Source organism: Phaseolus vulgaris, chromosome 3, assembly GCF_000499845.2.
Source record: "Phaseolus vulgaris cultivar G19833 chromosome 3, P. vulgaris v2.0, whole genome shotgun sequence".
NCBI classification, from domain to species: Eukaryota; Viridiplantae; Streptophyta; class Magnoliopsida; order Fabales; family Fabaceae; genus Phaseolus; species Phaseolus vulgaris.
The window spans coordinates 26,366,238-26,382,759 of record NC_023757.2 but is presented as its reverse complement, the minus strand read 5'-3'; positions in this window follow the sequence as shown (position 1 = coordinate 26,382,759).

Sequence of the window (16,522 nt, the reverse complement as noted above, 5' to 3'; positions counted from 1 at the left end):
GAGTCCATACATGAGAAAAAATCTGTGCAGAAATCAGCAGAAACCAAACTGATGGATAAACAACCTAAAGTACTAAGTAGATGGAATAAACTAACGGACGAGTTGATCACGTGACTTGCTTCACTATTCAATTATATCATAGATATTATAACTCAACTCATTTATTTAAATGAGTCCAGAAGTAAGTTTTTCTCGATATTTGTATTAGGATTGACACTCCGTTTTAATTCATATATTTTAAATAATAACAAAATAATATTTAAATGAGAGAGTTTTTTTAACTCGATTTACTGAAATTATCAAACTTAGGCTTCACTTCTATCATTTATTTACAGCTTAATTATTTTTTATTTCTTTACTTTAAATATTTTTTATTTTAAATTAAAAATGATAAAGAATAAATAAAAGATATCTATAAAATATTAGCTGAAAAATGTATTAAACAGTTTTCATAAAAATCTTATAATTAATATATGTATATCGATTTTTTTAGTGCGTGCCTTTGTACACATTTTAACAATTATATAAGTGCATAATTATTTTTCGATAAAAATGTTAATTAAATTTTTTCTATCAAAATAAACTCAACAAAATAACATTCATTTGAAAATATATCAACATTTTTAAAGTTAATTCGCATATGAGTTTTGTTGATGATGATGTTGATAATTTTCTATTAATATTTAAATATTTTATTAATGTTAAAGTATTTTTTAAAGACAAATTTTGTTAACACAAAATTCATTCTATATCTTACGTATTTTTATTAGGAAAATTGTGTTTTTATGATTATAGTTATTTTTATAAGAAATCATATTTATTCTTTATTATTATTATATATATATATATATATATATATATATATATATATATATAACATTAGTTGTTGTAACATTTAAAAGTTATATTGAATAAATAAGATTCATTTATGAGAGAAAAAAAAATAAGATGATCTGCCTGTTGACCAAAACGTTGGAGCTTTGCCTCATCCAACTTGGATCGACGTGTGCGCCGCGTCAACCTCCGTCCTTCACCATGATCCACCTCAAGAACCTGCAAAAGAACAGAGCGGCGCCGCTGCGGCCGATCGCACTCCAACGCCCAAGTCAGTGACTGAACCACCAAATACTTCAAGAGTAACACTCAAGAACTCTCAAGGAACCGTGTACCAGTTCTCTCTCACAGTATACTCAAGAACTCGCAAGTGTAAAGAAGACAATCTGAACGTGCGTACCTCAGAAGTTCGTTGGGAAACCCTTATATACCTGGGCACTTTCTCTCTCCTGGCAGTTACACACCTGGACACGTGGCTCGCATCCAGCCGTACACGTGCCATCATCTGGAGCCTTCTTGACTTGGGCGCTGCTTCTGACTCTCCTTTGGCTAAGTTACTTATGCATGATACTACTTAATGCATAGCTGTCCTGGAGTGCGATCTCTACTGGATTGGCGAGCTAGGGTGCCTTCGTACACACCTTCCCTGTGGTCTCGCCGGCCGCCTTCATAATCTGCACCGCCTTCATCTTCGGCGATGTACTTGCTCCGGCGATCTCTAATCACTTGGTTGCCTGAGTTTACATCTGGCGACTTCATCTTTAACCCGGTGACCGCCGGTTCCGGTGTGCTGGAGATCGGAGCATGCCAACTTAATAACTGGCGACTTCACGAGCCCCCCGACTTCCTTCCCTTCTGCCAACCTGGCGTCTCGTCGACACGCCTACACCGTAGCTTGATGCCACGTCATCACTTCCGACTACCAGGGCGGTACACAAGCCCCCCAGTCTTAAGCGAAGACTTGTCCAGCGAAAAGACTAAAGGAGTCACGTCAATACCGATCTACGTGGCGCTGGCGCAGAATTCCAAACGGTTGTACTTTCTGCTTTCCTGACGCTCCACCAAACACTCCTCCCATCGCTCGACACGTGGCTTCATCAACGGTTACCTTCAATTGACGTTTGCGCTTCCCAAACCCATTCGAAAAAACCCTTAAACCCATTTCTCTTCACTGTTCCATCACTTCTTCGTTTTCTCAGACTCTTTAACTTGCTTCTGCAAAAGCTCTCGACGTTCTTCAACCACCTGAATCACTAACTTCCTTCATCACTCTTCCGATCACAAAAAGGTACTTCCTTTACTTCTCCTGCTGGTTTTTCCTGCATTTTAACCGATTCGCATCATCCTTTAACTGTCTGGTGCATACGCTGTGGGCTGTTTTTCCTGTTTCTCCTTTCTCGTAACTTAGGGCTTCGTCTTCGTTACAACGAACCTTCGTTCGTTCGTTTTTCACCCCTCTTTCATGATCGAGTCAGCCTCTGCAAACCCTGATCACCTTTTCTTTTCTTCTTCCTTTGCAGTTTCCGCGATGGCTCGCTCAAAGATCACCCCAAATCCTCCTCCCTCGTCACGAAACCCTCCATCTCAAGCACACAACCAACCGCGAGCACCTGGTGCTTCTTCTTCCCAGGCTGAGAGGCCTGCACCCTCCCGCTCTAACCTGGCTCAGGCTACCCCACCTGTCGCCGGAGGAGCCTCCGTTCCTACCCCAGACTTCAAAAAACTATACCCATGGGCCACCCCGACCTTGTTGAAGGAGACTTCCTCAGTAAACTCTGCCGGGGCAGTTCTACGTTTGAAGAAAGGGGACGAGCCTCACCTATCGTTCCACAAGGAGCACGACGACAAGATGATGGTGCTACCTTGCCCCTCCGACCTGCCAGTGTGCGTCGACGACAAAGGGAACACCGGCGGGTTGTTCTGCTTCATATATACCACCCTGTTCAAGAAGATGAAACTTAGGTTTCCCTTCACTCGCTTTGAAAGAGAGCTACTTACCGAGCTCGACATCGCCGCCGCCCAGCTCCATCCCAACAGCTGGGCGTTCGTGCGGGCGTTCCAGATTATGTGCGACCACCTGGGGCTGCCAGCGTCAGTGGACGCCTTTCTCTTCCTCTTCGAAGCCAAACACCCAGGAGATCGCCTGTGGGTGAGCCTTAATGGGATTGCTGGGAGGTCAATCCTCTCTATCTTCCAGCAATCTTACAAAGACTGGAAGGGCAAGTTTGTCCAAGTGCGCCCGAACGACAAGGACGCCTCACTGCTCGACGGTTTCCCCTTGTATTGGGTAAACAAGGGGAACAAAGAGTCCAAAGGCAGCTTCAGGAGGCCAAGGAGTCCTGATAGCATGGGTGCTTTGGACAAGGATCTATGCTTCTTCTGGAAGAGTGTGGCAGACGCCAACATTACTTTCCTCACCACCACACTCATCTCCTACGAGTTCTTCGAAGATCAACTCGAAGTTCGCATAGGTTAGAACTCACCTCAACGTCTAAGTCTTTACTTTGGCATTATCTCTGTGAACTGTTTCTGGGCACCTTGTGCGTTGTGCACAAGACTTTGGTTTTATTTTCTGTACCATTTATCTGCTTTGCTGCATACTGACTTATGTGTTTACCTTCCTCTCTGAACTAACCCATGTATCTTTGCATTATGCAGATCGTATGTTGGGCCAGGGAAAATTAGCTGAACTGAGGGCGCTCGCCCGAGCCCACGGGTTGGCATCGGGTTCCCAAACCGTGCCAAACTCGGTGGTGGAGATCGCCGCCGCACAGGGCAGATCGCCACCCAAAGGCCCAACTCCTCCCGAGGCCCAACCCGCCAACCAGCGCAAAAAGCTTATCCTCAGGAAACCAAAGAGGAAAGCCCCCCAAGTAGTCCATGAGGAAGAAGAAGACGATGATGAGGCGACTGAAGATGGCCTTGTCACCAAGAGGAAGAGGGTGGCGCCTTCTTCACCATCTGCTCCACCTCCTTTTCCAACATCAACACCGCCATCCACACCATCTCCGCCTCCAACATTGCTTCCTCCACCAGCTCCCGCCTCGCCAGTCCAAGCGATCCCATTGGCGTCTGCACCTCCTGTGGTTGAGACCGCCGAAGCCAACTTCATGGAGAACCCCCCGAGCGCCTCCACGCCTTATGTATCAGCGGGAGGGGATCCTCCTTCAAATGCTTCAACCGTAGGGGCTGCTCCAATCGGGGATGAGGGTGCTCACAACTCCCCAATCCTCATCACCGAATCCCCGACGTCGCCACCACGCCAAGAAGCACTCATTGAACAACCAACTCAGGAAGGTGGCGGCGAGAACCAACAACAAGCCCCCCCGGTGCCTCCACCAGCAAACCTCTCTCTTGAGGTCAAAAGGGTATGGGAGCCCTTCTCAGCAAAACTGAAGATGATGGCGGAGGATTTCCCCTCCATCATATCTAAAGCTGTGGAGAGTTCTACCAGGAAGCTCCAGGATGACCTCTTCGCACTCCGAACTGAGAATAGCACCATAAGGATTGAGGCGGAGAGGTTATCCTGCAATCTTACACTCGCCGAGATCGAACACTCCCGAGTAGAAGATGCCATGAGCACCGAGCTCCGGGTGGCGCGCAAGGAGGCCACCGATCTACGCCATAAGGTGCAGCTCTTGGCTCAAGAGAAGATTGAGCTGGAGAGCAAGATAGTACCTTATCGCGTCAAAGTGGCTGACCTGGAGGCCTTGATCAAAGCTGACGCTGCCAAGGTGAAGAACCTCGAGAAAAGGTCAGCCGATCGGGAGGTCTTTTTGGGGAAGGTGGAGAAAGAAAGAGACGACACCGTGGCCAAGCTCGCGGAAGCCAACAAAGAAAACAGGAAGATCGCCGCTGAACTGGGCCAGGTGCAGGCAGAATCCAAGAAGGTTGCTGAAGACCTTCTTCAAGCTCGGGAAACCATCGAAGAACTTAAGAAACAAGCTGAAGAGCTGAAGCAGCAGAACGAGGGGCTAAAGAAACAGATCGAAGAACTTGACCTGAGTTCTGCCCAGATTCTTGCTGCTGGATTCGAGGCTGCCCGGGAACAGTTCGCCTGCCTGTACCCCGATCTAGATCTTACCATGGTGTCTCTTAACAACGAGGTGGTGGATGGGAAGGTTGTTCCTGCTGAAGACTGATTGATTCCCTCCATCCACGATCTTATGCTTTCTCCCTTACCCAATCTGCTTGTAATAAACTTTCTCTTTTTCTGTACATGTGCCTTAAACTGATGTTTACTTTATGATAAACTGATGTTTACTTTATGATAAGGTCTTTGTATTCTTCTCGTAACTTCTCTGTTTGCTTTATCTTTCCTTGCACAATTTTCTTCAAAAAATTAACTTCGCAATTCCGTAAGCGCGATTATATACTTAACTGCTTCGAACCGCCGATTTTCGAACAAAAACTCTCTAACAACTTGCAACCTCAAGGTAACGAACCTTAGCGTGAAATCACTCTTCAAATAACGAACTTAAACTCAACTAATGGCTTAAGACACCGCTCACCCGATCTGCTTCATCAAAACGGGTCTTTGACTTTCTTGCCACTGCTTGAATTTCTCCTGGTCGCCAAAGACTCTTGGCGATATCAGCTTCTTCCTGGCTTCATAACTTGGCCATTGTCCCTTCATCTGGGGGTAGAGGCGCCTTTCGGATCCTTCTCTGCCTCCCTGATCTTCAGAACAAGAGACCGGGTGGCTAGGCATTCTCTTCAAACCTACCTTAGCCACCCTCCAAACTTCTTCCACCCTTTACACCATACCTGAACTCGTTCGAGACGAGAAGGATTTTATCTTGCCTGAACTCGCTCATAGGCGAGAAGGTCTTTAACTCGCCTGAACTCGCTCATAGGCGAGAAGGTCTTTAACTCGCCTGAACTCGCTCATCGACGAGAAGGTCTTTAACTCGTGCCTCTACATTGCCCCAGGGGTTACATCTTCTCTCCCCAGAAACACTGAGGACTTTTCACTGGTGCCTCTACATTGCCCCAGGGGTTACATCTCCTCTCCCCCAGAAACACTGAGGACTTTTCACTGGTGCCTCTACATTGCCCCAGGGGTTACATCTCCTCTCCCCCAGAAACACTGAGGACCTTTTGCTCTTCCTCGCCTGCGCTCGCTCGACGGCGAGGAGGTCTTTATCTCGCCTCAGAACGCGCGAGGGCGTTGAGGTCTTTTAACTGGTGCCTCCGATCGCCGAAAGACGATGAGGACTTTAACTTTAACTGCTGCCTCCGATCGCCTAAAGACGATGAGGACTTTAACTTTAACTGATGCCTCCGATCGCCGAAAGACGATGAGGACTTAGAAACTTTTTAGAAAGCATGCAATATATCTTTAACTTGCCTTAAATCACATACAAGTGACAAGGTCTTTCTTCAAAACTTTCGGAAAACAACCAGCACGTAATCTAAAACAACTTTGAAAACTCTTCTTTATTGGGTGGCCTCATTAAAAACCCTCCTTAGGGAAAAAAGAGTGCCCCCTTCAAACTGTTTTAACAGAGACATTGTACATAACTTCGTGTTTGTCTTTACTTACAAAGTTCTTAACTGTAATATAATTTGAGGTGCGTGGCGTTCCAAGTGCGAGGAATCGCCCCTCCTTCCAATGTTTCTAAGCGGTAGGCGCCGTTCCCGAGCGCCTCGGTTATTCTGAACGGTCCCGTCCACTTGGGCGACAGCTTATTCTCCATCTCATACTGGTGGGCTTTCCTCATCACCAGGTCGCCCTCTCTAAACTGTCTTGGCATCACCTTCGAGTTATATCTTCGTTCAATCCTTCTCTTCACCGCCTCAGCTTTTAATCTCGCCTCTTCCCTGACCTCATCCAGTAGATCCAGGTTCAACCTTCTCTCCTCATTCGAGTCTTCTTCCACGAAGTTCTGGAATCTCGGCGAGCTCTCCTGGATCTCTACTGGAATCATTGCGTCACACCCATAGACCAAGCTGAACGGGGTCTCATGGGTTCCTGACTGCTCGGTGGTGTGGTACGCCCAGACTATACGGGGTACCTCCTCAGCCCAGCTTCCTTTGGCTTTCTCTAACCTTCTCTTCAAACCTCTTAGCAACACCCGATTGGCTGACTCTACTTGGCCATTCGTCTGAGGGTGCTCGACGGATGCAAACACTTGTTGAATTCCCACCCCTTCACACAGCTTCTTCAACAGGTGACTTGCAAACTGAGTCCCATTGTCCGACACCAAGCGCTTGGGCACACCAAACCGGCACACAATGTTCTTCCATACGAAACCTTCGATCTTGTGTGCGGTGATCTGGGCCACTGGTTCTGCTTCGATCCACTTGGTGAAATATTCAATCGCCACCACCAAGTACTTCATCTGCCTGATCGCCAGCGGGAATGGTCCCAGGATGTCGATTCCCCATGTATGAAACGGCCAAGGGCTATAAATCGACTTCAACTCCTCGGGAGGCGCCTTGTGCCAATCGGCGTGCTGCTGGCATTGTTTGCAGCACTGCGCATACCTCTTGCAATCTTCTCTCATCGTTGGCCAGAGCTCGACCCCCGACGTGGCTTCCGCATATCCCTTCATGGAGCTCTGCCATAATTCTCGTACATTTCTCGCCATGCACACATTCCAGGAGTGGGTGAGTGAACCCAAACCTGTACAACTCGCCATCAATCACTGTGTACTTGCTAGAATTCTTCTTTATCTTCCTAGCCTCTGTCGGATCCAGTGGGAGAAGGCCATCTGCCAGGCACCGCTTGTACTGTGTTACCCAGGTGTCTGGGTCATGGGTCGTGCAGACCTGCGTCATGTTCACCTTCTCTTCCCGACACGCTCTTATTCTTGGCGACCTCAAGGTTTCTTGCGTCAAAGACCTGTGACTTCTTGCCGCTTTTTCCGTCGACTTGCTTATCTGAAGAAACAGGTGATCTGCTACAAATGCTCTCGGCGTCTTCAGAGTTTCTTGAATCACCGTCCTCTGCCTACCCCCCTTGCCTGAACTTGCGAGCTTAGCTAGCAAGTCAGCTCGGGCATTCTGCTCTCTGGGCACATGCACCACTTCAAAGGAGGCAAAAGAACTCTTCAATTCTTGTACATACTCCAGGTAAGCCGCCATTTGTGGATCTTTGGCCTGGAACTCGCCTGTTACTTGCCCCGTGACTAGCAGCGAGTCACTCTTTGCCATCAGCACCCTAGCTCCCATCTCCTTGGCCAGCAAAATCCCGGCGATCAGCGCCTCGTACTCTGCTTGATTGTTGCTGGCCTTGAAGGCAAACCTCAAAGATTGTTCAATCTGCACGCCGTTGGGTCCCTCCAAGATGACTCCAGCACCGCTACCCTGCTGGTTCGACGATCCATCCACTGAGAGTACCCAACGGAAGTCGTCCCCTTCAACTCGTGTCGCTTCAAATGAGAGCTCGACCACGAAGTCTGCGAAGATCTGCCCCTTGATCGGGCCTCGGGGCTCATATTTAATATCAAACTCCGACAGCTCCATTGCCCACTTCACCATCCTCCCAGCAACGTCGGGCTTCTTCAAGACCTTCTGGATGGGCAAGTCGGTCATCACCAGTATCGTGAAGCTATGGAAATAGTGGCGCAACCTCCTCGCTGAAAATACCACAGCCAGCGCAGCCTTCTCCAGGGCCTGATATCTCGTTTCGGGGCCCTGCAGCACCTTACTAACAAAATAAATAGGCTTTTGAGCTTGATCTTGGTCCTGGGCGAGCACCGCACTCACCGCCCTCTCAGTTACAGCAAAATACAACCTGAGAGGGGTTCCCACCAGCGGTTTGCACAAAACCGGCGGGCTCGCCAGATACTCCTTTAGCTTGACGAAGGCTTCTTCACACTCCTTCGTCCAGACAAACTTGTTATTCCGCCTTAAGCACTGAAAATAGGGATGGCCCTTCTCTCCGCTAGCTGACACGAAGCGAGACAGGGCGGCCATCCGACCTATAAGTTGTTGTACTTCCTTCACAGTGGCCGGGCTCCTCATCGCCAAGATGGCGGCACACTTGTCAGGGTTGGCTTCTATTCCTCTCTCAGTTAAGAGGAAACCCAAGAACTTCCCAGCCTCCACGCCAAAGATGCACTTCTCAGGATTCAACTTCAACCTAAACTTGGCGATCGTCGTGAACAACTCCTCCAAGTCCGCAACGTGCTTGCTTTTCTCTGGCGAGGTCACGACCATGTCATCCACTTACGCTTGCACATTCCTTCCCAGCATTGGTGCAAGTACTCGATCCATCAACCTCTGGTACGTGGCCCCTACGTTCTTCAGCCCAAACGACATCACCTTGTAGCAGTAGCACGATCTCTCGGTCATGAAGGCAGTCTTCTCTTCATCCATGGGATGCATCTTGATCTGGTTATACCCCGAGAAGGCATCCAGAAAACTCAACAACTTACACCCTGCAGCACTATCCACCAGGGCATCTATGCTTGGTAAAGGATATGAGTCCTTTGGGCAAGCCTTATTCAGATCAGTGAAATCGACGCACATGCGCCATTTCCCATTACTCTTCTTCACCAGCATGACATTTGCCAGCCATTCAGGGTACTGGACTTCCCTGATGTGGCCTGCAGCGAGGAGCTTCTGGGTTTCGTCCCTGATCGCCTGCCTCCTCTCCTCATTGAACTTCCTTCTCCTCTGTCGCACTGGTCTCACCAAGTTGTCCATCGCCAAATGATGGCACAAGAAGTCAGTATCGATCCCGGGCATGTCCGAAGCGAACCATGCAAACGCATCCAGATGCCGCTCTATCACCTTGGCGATCTGGTCCTGGAGCTCGACCTCTAGGGATCTTCCCAGCTTGAAGATCTTTCCTCCGATCTCTCTCTCGAGCCACTGCTCGACGGGTTTTGGCCTGGTTTCTCTGGCGATCACCGCCCTGGCGATTCCCAGTTCCCTCGCTTCCTCAGGGCGATTCCTTGCCTCTTCTTCCTCCAGACCGGCGTTCCCCTCCCCTAGCTCAGCATCCACCATCACCATGTCTCTTCCGGCGGTCTCTTCTATTACCGTCGATCTGGGCTTCACACCAGGAGGCGGGGTGGTCGTCACGTAGCTCACAGACCTCTTGTTTTTCAGGCTATTCTCATAGCACTTCTTCGCTTCTTTCTGGTCGGATTTGATGGTGATCACCACCCCCTCCATAGACGGCAACTTCACCTTCATGTGCCGGGTCGACGGTATAGCGCCTATCCTGTTGAGCGTGGGCCTTCTCAACAGAATGTTGTATGCTGAGGGAGCGTTTACGACAAGGTATTTGATTTTCTCTGTTCTCGAACCCGCCTCATCTGTAAACGTAGTCCTCAGCTCGATGTACCCCCTGACCTCCACCTGGTCACCAACGAACCCATACAAACACCCTCCATAGGGCCTCAGCTGGTCAAGGGGTAGCTCCAACTGCGTGAAAGTCGGCCAGAACATCACGTTTGCCGAGCTTCCTTGGTCCACCAGAACCCTGTGGACCTTCCTTCCTGCTGTGATCAACGAGATGACTATGGGATCGTTGTCATGAGGCACAACGTCCCGAAGATCTTGCTTGGTGAACGTAATGTCCACATCCGGCGAGTGGTCTTCAAACATATCCACCGTCATCACAGACCTCGCGTACTTCTTCCTCTGTGATGCGGTGCATCCACCACCCGAGAAACCCCCTGCAATGGTGTGGATTTCCCCGTGTGTTGGCATCTCGTGCTGCTGAGCCTCTCCACCTGCTGGTTGGGAGCTCGACGCGCCCCCCGTCCTTCTATCCAGCAGATAGTCGTTTAGGAACCCGCTCTTGACCAGATCGTCGAGCTGGTATCCTAAAGCCAAACACGAATCCACGGTGTGGCCAAAGCCCTGGTGAAACTCACACCAGGCGTCTGGCTTTGGTCCCAGCACCTTGTCGCCCACCTTCTCAGGCGCCTTCAGCCTAGTGGATATATTGGGAATGGCGATCAGGTCCGCCAATCCCATGACAAACTTGTGCTTAGGCGGGCGATTGTACTCCCGGCGTGCTGGTTGAGGGCGTCCTTGGCCCCTGCCCTTGTTCTTCCTCGGATCATAAGGATGGCGAGTCCTCTGATCCCTTCTGGCCGCCGCTGTCTCCAACACCCTCTGTGGCTGGATCCTGGTCTGGGCACGTGGCCTAGCGGGAGCCACGCTTCCCCTCTTCTCGGCGACTTCACTCTCATCGGCGATGTGGGCCACCACAAGTCGCCTAACCTCAACAAACGTAGCAGGGTGAGCCCTGATCAATGCTTCGCAGAATGGTCCCGACAGCACGCCCTTCTTGAATGCGTAGACCAACATTTCTTCATCTTTGGCCGGCGATCGGACCATCTGCGCCCCAAAACGATTCAGGTAGTCCCTGAGGGACTCTCCCTGATACTGCCTTATGTCAAACAAATCATAAGACACCCTGGGCGGTGCCTTATTCACGATGTACTGCTCGACGAAAATCTTTGAAAACTGTTGGAAGTTGGTTATGTGACCTGTAGGCAGGCTCACAAACCATTCCAGCGCCGTTCCCTGGAGTGTGCTCACAAACATCTTGCAGTACACGGCGTCTAACCCTCCTAACAGCATCATCTGCGTATGGAACGTGGTGAGATGAGCTTCAGGATCCTCCACGTCAGTGAAAACAGCCTTCACAGGTACCACACTCGCAGGGATAGGCGTGTCGATAATCGCCTGAGCGAAAGGCATAGGAAAAACACGAGGCGGCGTTGACGGCGCGACCTCTTCAGCGACTGGGCGCCCTCGCTGCTCCTGAAGGCTTGACGCAGCTCTTCAGTCACTTTGCTAAGCTCGTCATTCCTGGCCCGAGAGGCGACCAGGTCCTCATGCATTCTCGCCTGCTCTATACGCGAGGCTTCCACATTCGCCTGCAACGAACGCATGATTTCCACCATCTGCGCCATAGTCATGGCGCTGGCGCCTTCAGCAGCAACGGGCGCAACTGGACTTGAACGGTTGCTTCTCATTTTTCTCATAAAAACTTGGCAAATCACAGAGTGTAATGAGCAACACTTCCTTCAGCGACGATCGATTCGGCGATCAATCAGTCAAAACTTCGCGAAACTCCGAAAGAAAACTCAAGAACACAGCGAACCTCCACAGAAACCTGCAACTCCACCAGAAACCACCGCTTCTCCCACGAAAAACCAAATGAGCCAAAGAACTCAGATCTCACCGAACAAAACTCGCGCAACCAGCAGAAAACTTCACTTCACCGAACAAAAACCCAAACGAACGGTGGAAAACGCGAAATCACCGAACAAAACCTAGATGAACAGCGAACAGTGGCTGCACCAGCACACAACCACACAGAAAACTGCAAAAACCTCCAAGAACTCACGCTGTGGATGGGAACAGGTTTTACACGGCCCCACGGTGGGCGCCTGATGATCCTGCCTGTTGACCAAAACGTTGGAGCTTTGCCTCGTCCAACTTGGATCGACGTGTGCGCCGCGTCAACCTCCGTCCTTCACCGCGATCCACCTCAAGAACCTGCAAAAGAACAGAGCGGCGCCGCTGCGGCCGATCGCACTCCAACGCCCAAGTCAGTGACTGAACCACCAAATACTTCAAGAGTAACACTCAAGAACTCTCAAGGAACCGTGTACCAGTTCTCTCTCACAGTATACTCAAGAACTCGCAAGCGTAAAGAAGACAATCTGAACGTGCGTACCTCAGAAGTTCGTTGGGAAACCCTTATATACCTGGGCACTTTCTCTCTCCTGGCAGTTACACACCTGGACACGTGGCTCGCATCCAGCCGTACACGTGCCATCATCTGGAGCCTCCTTGACTTGGGCGCTGCTTCTGACTCTCCTTTGGCTAAGTTACTTATGCATGATACTACTTAATGCATAGCTGTCCTGGAGTGCGATCTCTACTGGATTGGCGAGCTAGGGTGCCTTCGTACACACCTTCCCGGTGGTCTCGCTGGCCGCCTTCATAATCTGCACCGCCTTCATCTTCGGCGATGTGCTTGCTCCGGCGATCTCTAATCACTTGGTCGCTTGAGTTTACATCTGGCGACTTCATCTTTAACCCGGTGACTGCCGGTTTCGGTGTGCTGGAGATCGGAGCACGCCAACTTAATAACTGGCGACTTCACGAGCCCCCCGACTTCCTTCCCTTCTGCCAACCTGGCGTCTCGTCGACACGCCTACACCGTAGCTTGATGCCACGTCATCACTTCCGACTACCAGGACGGTACAAGACTGGTTTAAAAAGAATTAAGAATTATGGTTTTTGAAATATATATTCAAATTATTGATCCATAAAACATTAATGTATTTTAATATATTCAAATTATTGATCCAGAAAACATTAATGTATTCATAAAATTATGCGATTCAAGTATTTTACAAAAGAAATAATCTTATATTAAAGTGAAAAAAGGTTAAAAAATGAGAAAAAAGAATAATATATATTATTCAGAAAAATAAACAGTCATCAAATGATTTTTAACAATTAAAATATTTAAAAATTTAAAAGTGGTTCAAATTTTTCATAGATGTCAATTATAACTTAGTTTCAATAAAAAATATATTTATTTTTAAAATAAAACAAAATTTCTCAACCACTTCGAATAAGCACGCCTATCTTTCTAAGATTATCAGACGATTTTATATGAATAAAATGAGATTATTTTTGTTGTCACATTTAATTTTGGAGGATAATGTTTTCGATATATACGTATACATAAAAATATTAAGGAACTTAGAGACTGGCATAATCATATATAATAGTACAACAATTATTGTGAATTATTTAACTTTCAAAAAATTCAAAAAACTGTTGCATAAATAATTGAATGAGCATGTTTGTAAAACAAATGATATTATAAATATCATCTTTCATTGCTAAATAAGAATACCTCTCACACATTCCTTTTTTACAACACAATTTCACTAAGAATATAATTTATTTTACACCTTTCAAAAGTTTTAAAATTGTTACATTTTTAAAAAACCATGACTTTTATTTTCTATGAAAAATCTTCATCTTTAAATATCACTCCTTATGATCTTACCTATTTTCTGATTGTTTTATCTGTTTCTTATTTATTTGGTCCATACGTGTTAATTAAACAATTTTAAATATTTTAATTTTTATTTTAAAATTTAAAAAATATGTATAATTCATAAAAATATACAGTAATAGAAATGAAGGTATTGGTGAGAAAACGAAACACTGAGGAAATAATTTTGCAGTATATTATTTGAGTGGGAAAATGTGTAATGAATGGTCTTGGACATTAAAAAGTAGACTTCTTTATTTGTGGAACCATGAAAACTTTAGAAAATGTTATCCCATTTCTCATATCTAGCCTTATCAACCATAATTTACATTAAATTAAATCACATGAATGTGAACTCGACAACTTTTCTAGATCTCATCTATCCCTACCTTTTCTAACATGAACAAAACATGAATATATTTTATTGGACCCAAACGATATATATATATATATATATTTATTTTATGTGGCATATTTTATTATTTAATCAATTTAAAAAAACTAAAATGTATATAATATAAAAATTAACTTATATAGCATTTTTCTGTTTGTAGAGTTAATTCACTACAAGAAAATCATTAAATAAAAACTAATTTTAGAGAAAAAAAATAATTAGAATTAATTGCTATAGTGACTAAATTAGAGACCATTTTATAGACTAAAAAAATTATTGGTTTCTAAATTAGTTTCTATTATTAATAAATAATTTCTAAATTGATATCTAATTAGTTGCAAAGGTTTTAACTACCAACTATTTACTATAACAATTAATTATTATTTGTCTCTAAAATTACTTTTTATTTAATAATTTTCTTGTAGTAACTATTGTAACGTTCCATAAAATTAAAAAAAAAATTGAATATATTATTTAATTTACTTCACTTTATACTTTAAGTTTAACAACAAAGGGTTACAAAACACCACCAGTTTGCAAAAAACAATTTTTTTATTACATATATCTTAAATATTTTCAGAATTTCATGGAAAAATCACAATATCTCCTCCCAATCACTAATCTAACTATAACAAGGAGGATTATCCTTTTATCTATAACAATCTATAATAATATACAAAGATAATTGCTCTTCACGTATTTTATCATCTATTTTTAGTTTTCTAAAGTCATGTTGTTTCTGTATGTCATAAAATGAAGTAGTCATTTGTTTGATTTCTTTTGTTTCTTGTTTTTACAATGAATATCCATGTGGTTTGAGTCTTTTTGTGTCTTTTGTGTGCTCTTCTTTTTATGTTTTTGAGTATCTTATCTTGTTATTAGATATTAACAAGTTCATTAGAGTTAAGTTTATGTCTTGAGTTTCAATTCTTTTTTTCAAATCCCTTAGGTTTCTTCTTTTCCAGTTTTTTTGAAATTTTGTCTCTGTTGTGAGAATTTATTGTGGGTTTGTATTTTGGTAAAAAATCTGAAAAATTCACAGAACCCTATTGAGATGTTTTTATATCCATTTAAAACAGAACGTCCAAAAAAATAGAAAAAAAAAGTTATAAAAGTCAGGACGTTTTTAGCCCAGAAAAAACAATTTCAGTGTGGTGTTGCTCTCAGTAGAAAATTTACTACACCTTATTCCTTGGGCTTTTTGACTTGAAATTTTTACCACACCTTTCTTGATGTGTTGTGGAGTTGGGATAAAATTTTGGGATTCAAATTCATTAGAATATCTCCCCAGTCAATTTTTGAATCATCTCTACCAGTGTTGGAAAACAATTTCAATCTCTAAATACTGGTGCTGCAGTGGTTGATTTATTTCTCTCAAAATACACATTCGTTTGAACTAAGATGTGTTTCTTTTGTTAAATATTTTGTTGAGATTCTCACCTAAAAATTTCATACACAAAATGCTTATGGATGAAGTTTCACAAATTTTGGAAGTTTCAGTGTTTGTTTCATTCTAGATTTTTGTTTTGAAATCTATTCTAGTGTTATTCTTAGGTTTTCTATTTGAGTGCTCACTATTTTTATTAGCTTTTGTACCGCCCAGGTAGTCGGAATAGATGACGTGGCAGCAAGCTATAATATAGGCGTGTTGAACGGGACACCTGGCTAGCAGAAGGGAAGGAAGTCGGGAGGCTCGTGTAGTCGCCAATCATTAAGTTAGCGTGCCCCGATCTCTAGCATACCTAAACCGGCGGTCACCAAGTTTGTGTCGTAGTCGCCGGATGTGAACCCAGGCGACAAGGCGATCGGAGATCACTGAGAGGAGGACATCGCCGAAGGATCAGGAAAGCTTGTTCCAGGCTTTCGAAGCAAAGGATGAAGTCGTCAGATGGTCATTCCCTAGCTGGCCAGAGGTTGAGGTCGGGGAACAACTTACCCGAACATGCACAGTGAAGTAAGTAAAGTAGAATATAATGGCGGCCGGCGAGACCACAGGGAAGGTGTGTATGATGACACCCGTACTCGCCACACAGAAGAGATCGCACTCCAAGGCAGCTATACGCTGAGTTGCTTCCTGCATAGGTAACTTAGTCGAACAACCTGAAGAGTAAGAAGTGATGCTCAAGTCAAGGATGCTCCAGATGGTGGCACGTGTACAGCTGGATGCGAGCCACGTGTCCAGATGTGTAACTGTCAGGAGAGAGAAAACGCACAGGTATATAAGGGATCCTAACGAACTTCTGAGGTACGCACGTTTTAGAATACTTCTTTACGCTTGCGAGAACTTGAGTACGCTA